This window comes from Crocuta crocuta, unplaced genomic scaffold, assembly GCF_008692635.1.
Source record: "Crocuta crocuta isolate KB4526 unplaced genomic scaffold, BGI_CrCroc_1.0 scaffold367, whole genome shotgun sequence".
NCBI lineage: Eukaryota > Metazoa > Chordata > Mammalia > Carnivora > Hyaenidae > Crocuta > Crocuta crocuta.
In genome coordinates, this window is record NW_027527936.1 from 808,799 (window position 1) to 814,798 (window position 6,000).

Consider the following 6,000-nt stretch of genomic DNA (forward strand, 5'->3'; position numbering starts at 1 on the left):
CTTCCTTTTTCCTCCCTATCATCTCCCACGTTGATACATACTTTTTGAGACAAACACAGGATGCTGCATGGATCTGAATTTTTGTGGTGGACACTGTGGGGGCTGGGGGGTGACTGGAATCCCCATCAGGAATAAAGGACTCTCACCTGTAGGGATTTTGGCCAACAGTCCTCAACTCTCACATGCCATCAGGGGTCACCTTAACTGAAGACAGCCGCCTTGCCAAGGCATACCCTCTTCCCAAGTTGTCACATCCAATGACATAAAAGTCCAGCCTTTTTGCCCTAATTTGGGGTGTTCTGAAGGGCGACCCAACTTTTGGAACTCCTCAGAGAATCAATGGAGTCTTGTGTTGATATGTATGACCAACTTCTGCCTATTCTTGCTCTCTTCCTCTCCCGTCTCTTCTCCAAGTGTTGGTTGCTCCCTAATAAGCTTTTTTACAATTAATCTCCACAATCTTAGTCGTAACCACACACACAATTTCTTTCCAAAGATTCCCTTCTCACAAACATACTACTTTCCTTTTTACATTCAGATTTTGATCTAAGATTTTCCTCTTTAAATAACCAGTCTTGCTTTCCTTGCATTAAATCTGTTTATTTGTTCTTTGAGTACCCATAAAATTCATGGGGCATTAGACAGAGTTCTAAGGGGTTTTTCGCCCTTTTCTGACACTCTTTGCAATGGAGATAACATAAATTTATTTGAATTTCAATAAACACAGAATAAATGTTTTATATTTAATGCTGATAATTCTAAAGACATGTCCATTTGATTAAACCAGCAACCTTAAATTAGCTTTAATACCAAACATTTTCCAAGATTATGTGAACTTGTAAAACATTTGGGTTAGTTTCTATCTTTGAGTTTTAGATTGCCCAATTCTTGGGGTGCTTGGGTGGCTCAGTCCATTGAGCATCTCACTCGATTTTGGCTCTGGTCCTGGTCCCAGTGTTGTGGGATGGAGCCCCGAGTTGGGTTGTGCACTGGGTGTGGAGCCTGCTTTGGATTCTCTCTCTCTCTCTCTCTCTCTCTCTCTCTCTCTCTCTCTCTCCTTTTCCCCCTTCGCNGATTATGTGAACTTGTAAAACATTTGGGTTAGTTTCTATCTTTGAGTTTTAGATTGCCCAATTCTTGGGGTGCTTGGGTGGCTCAGTCCATTGAGCATCTCACTCGATTTTGGCTCTGGTCCTGGTCCCAGTGTTGTGGGATGGAGCCCCGAGTTGGGTTGTGCACTGGGTGTGGAGCCTGCTTTGGATTCTCTCTCTCTCTCTCTCTCTCTCTCTCTCTCTCTCTCTCTCTCCCCTTCACCCTCTGCCCCTCTTCCCTGTTTGTATGTACTCTGCTTGCTCAATGCCCAATTCTTACAAGCACTTATCTTTAAACCAACTAAATAGAGCTCTTTTACAAATTAATTTTAGCGATACCATCTGGAGGTAGAGAAAACATCTCACATAACATATGTGTACACACAAATAAGTACACAAACAATATGCAAACAAAATCTTTTTTTTTTTAATGTTTTATTTATTTCTGAGAGAGAGAGACAGTGTGAGCAGGGGAGAGTCAGAAAGAGAGAGGGAGATACAGAATCCAAAACAGTCTCCAGGCTCTGAGTTAGCTGTCAGCACTGAGCCCGATACGGGGCTTGAACCCACAAACTGTGAGATGATGACCCGAGCCGAAGTTGTATGCTTAACCCGCTGAGCCACCCAGGCGCCCCAAAATCTTAAAGCCCCAATTTTCAATTGTCTCCTTTTTACAAAACAAATCTAATGGCAAGATGGTATTATAATTTATGGATCCATTAATTGGTCATTTTTCTCTGTATTGCAGCCAAGCAGCATTGCAAAAAACGATTGCTCAATTTTGGAGCTGCATGTGGGGATCAAACTGTTGTTTCCCAGTTTCCAATTAGAACACAGCCAACTTTACCCAAAGATACCCAAAGATGCAGCAATAAACAAATTGTGAGCGTTGGTTCCTCCCCAAAAGTCAGAGCTTCACCCACTCAACCAAACAGCTTCCTCATCAGCCTTTTCTTAATCAACCAAGAAAGGGAGGCTAAAAGAACTAAAATCCCCTGTTTGGAGGCATCCAAATGGGAGGAAGAAATCTAAAAGCCAAAGCAAACAGGAGAAAGAAAGAAGCTCACATACCCTCCAGATGAAACACTCAGCAAGAGACATCTGTCCAAACCAAACCTAGAACTGTTTCCTGGCCACAGGAGTTACATTAATCACTGAGAGCTGGCAACTGGAGCCCCATCAGGGTGGACTGGAGCCCGGGGGACGGTGCCCAGGACAACGAACCTATGCACTGCTTGGACTCATCACTGGACTCCTGTAACAGGCTGAGAGCCGATGACCCATGGGCAAAGAGCTCCTGGCTGGCTCTCCAAACTTGCAACCGAACCCAAGTTTATCCGTGGGATGGGCAAGAAAGATGACCGAATATTGAGTATGCAGCAGGAAAGGATTTATTTGAGAGGCAGCAAAATAAGGAGATGGGAGGGCAAATCTTAAATCATCCTCTCCAAGGAGAGACCGGGAAATTTAAAGGCAAACAAAAAGGGTAAAAAGTTGCAGTTGAGTTTATTACTCTGCAGCTGCTTTTAGTCCCCTTAACCCTTTGGTCACTGGTTTCACTCATTTTCTCAGAATATTGAAAATGTAATACTCATGGGTGGTGTTTGGAGGTGAGAGGGAAGCACCAGCCTGGGCAATTCAGTACCTAATACCGTAGAGCTAAAATAATGCTTCCCTGTCCTTCGTTACAATGATAACATAGAGAATCATTTTTGTTATTTTGAGTCCTCTTTGTGTGTGCTTTTACATAATTAGGACCATGGTTTAGCTGTCTTTCAAACTGGAATTGTTTTTCACTGAACATTAAGTTGTGCTCAGATCCTGAGCCTTCATAGCAGAGCAGTGAAGGGTTTGCATTCAGGAATCCTAAAAATATGTATTCAAATTCCAAGTACCACCCCCTAGCTTTGTGATCTTAGTCAAACTTATTTTTTCATCTGTCAAGAGGCGTTTTTAATAGGCACCACACAACACATTTATTATGCTAGGTACACATAACCACTCAGAAACAGAAACCATTAATATTGCACTTTGTGTGTTTTCTGCTTGTTATAAAAAAGTGAATGGTCATTTATGAAAACAGAGTTGTGTAAAGAAAACAAACATGACAGAACCCAGCTATTACCAATGTTAAAATGTTGATGGAAAAATACCACATTGTATGGTTCCATTTATGTAAAGTATCAAAAGTATGAAATTCAGTGAAGCAGAAAGTAGAATAGTGGTTTCCACGGACTAGGTGGAGGGGGAATGGAGGAGTTCTTATTTAATGGGTATAGAGTTTTGCAAAGATGAAAAAGTTCTGGAAGTCTGTTTCACCATATGAATATAGTTAAAACTATTGAACTGTACACTTAAAGGTGGTTAAGATGGTAAATTTTATGTTGTTTGTATTTGTTTTTTTATTTTAACACACACACACACACACACACACAATTTTTGGATATATTTCTCTACAGCAGACACATTCTAATACCCAGTTTGAAAAATTCTTCCATCCCACTTGTACCAATGCCATATTAGGTCTTCACTGTCTTTACGGGTCACGTCCTCCCTTCTTCCCTACGCAGTTTTTAGTGATGCAGGTGTAAATACCCTCCACTCTGTGTACGTTTATTGTTAACACCTTACTCAGGGCAAGAGCATTTTACAAGGTGGATTACTTCCTGGATCCTGACTTTCTATCTTTTGGTCTGGTAATTTCCTACTATCTTGCCATCTCTCTCTCTCTTTTTTAATGTTTTATTTTATTTCTAGGAGAGAGAGGGACAGCGTGAGCAGGGGAGGGTCAGAGAGAGAGGGACTCACAGACTCTGAAACAGGCTCTGAGCTGGCAGTCAGCACAGAGCCCGACGCAGGGCTCGAACCCACGAACCGCGAGATCATGACATAAGCGAAAGTCGGACGCTTAACCGACTAAGCCACCCAGGCGCCCCTATCTTGCCATCTCTTAGATGCCCTGTCTATGCCATTATGTTATGGGCACCATAACATGGGCAGAATTGCGTTATGAGCAGAATTGTGCCCTCCCCGCTGCCCTGCCCCCTGCCAAATTCATATGTTGAAACTCTAACCTTCACCTCTAGTACCTGAGAATGTGGCTGTATTTAATCCCATGTTTAAGTGATTAAATTTATTAATTACTTTAAAGAAGCAATTAAGATAAATGAGTCATTAGGGTATGCTCTAACCCAACCCGGCTGGTGTCCTTATAAGAAGAGGAAATTTGCACACAGAGGAGCTGCAGGTACACAGAGGAAAGACCATGTGAGGACACAGAGTGAAGGCAGCCGTTGGCAAGCCAAGGAGTCGGGCTTCAGGAGAAACCAACTCTGCTGACATAGGCCTGGTCTGAGGATGGGGGGCGGGGAGGGTGGGGGTCCTGCAGGACCAGCCAAGAGGGTCCATGGCTTTGCACAGGATAGAAATTAAGCTCAAGCTGGGAGGAAGTGAGAGCAGAGTTTACTGAGTAGCTTAAGTGATAGAGGATAGTAGGCAGAGTATCTGAGAGACTCATAAAAGGAGAAGTGAGTCTTCCTGTTGCTTGGGGTAAGTAGTCCAGGGTATGTGTTCCTTTAGGAATCCGGGTCCGATCAAAGGTGAGTGTTAGGTGGACGATAGCTGTTATTCTGTAAATCACTGAAGATAGGGGTTTATGGGTGCCAGTGTCAATGGAAGTTTGTTCAAACCTAATGTCCTGGAGCTCAGGATCTGGTTCTTCTTAGATGTTATCATGTACATGAGGGCCTAGGATGAAATTTAGAGAATGAGTAACTTTCTTGCTTCCCCCCTTGGAGTGGGAACATAGCTTCCTTGGTTTACTCAGATGCAAGGTGAAATATAGAACGTAAGTAAATAGGGCCTAGCAGAGAAATAGCGGAGATGGAGCCTGTCTAAAATAGAGTGCATTCAGTTTCCCTAATTGCTGAGAACTGAATCCTGGACTTCTAGCCTCCAGAACCGGGGAAAATAAATTACTGTTGTTTAAGCCACCCAGTCTGTGGTATTTTATTGTGGCAGCCCTAGCAAACTAATTCACTCCTCTAAGGACACTAGCAATAAATATTCCAGATTTCAGGGTTGTTTTTTTTTTTTTCTGGGATGAGTTGATATAAATATCTTAGCTCTACTATTACTAGAAAGAGAAATTCCAGTTATTATCCCATTGCCACACACTGCTTTCCCTTTCCTCATAGCCCTTGCCATCATCTGAGGTTCTACCTATTTTTAAAATTTATTATTGTTAAAAAGAAAACCACAGTCTCAAAGTGGGGCCAAGTCCTTAAACAGGGGCTTAATGCCTAAGCTAAATTCAGTTCCAACCACCACCAGAAATGTAGTCTTAACAAGTCAGTCAGGAGTCTCCTGATCTGGTACCAATGTGCCACATACTAATGTCACATGACCCTCCCCCCACCAAAGGTAAAGAAGTTAATTCCCCTAATTAGACCCTCGGCTCTAGCCCCTAAGGTAAGGTGACCTCACCTGGACCAATTCTTTCTTTTCTTTTGCTTATAACTTCCATGCCCCACCCTCCCGCCTGTAAAACCTTCTATTTTATACAACTACCTAATGCTCCTTTCTACTTGCTAGACGGGATGCTACCCCATTCATGAATCAGTAAAGCGAATTAGATCTTCAACTGTGCTGTGTTGGGTTTTTGTTGTGTAACCTTATCTATCCAATTTCCATACATTAAGATCCAAAAAAGGAAAGACCATTCTGATAACCGCTATATGCTTTGAGCCTGTAACAATGCAGGACGGATGGTAGGCACTCAAGATACTTGCGGGAGGAATGAATGACTGATTGACAAAGAAGGGCTTTTCCCGCGTGGTCTCTCCAGCGGCCGCCTGGCCCCGCCCGCGGTGGGCGAGTTTTGGCCGCTGCCCCCGGGGACCGGGGGCCG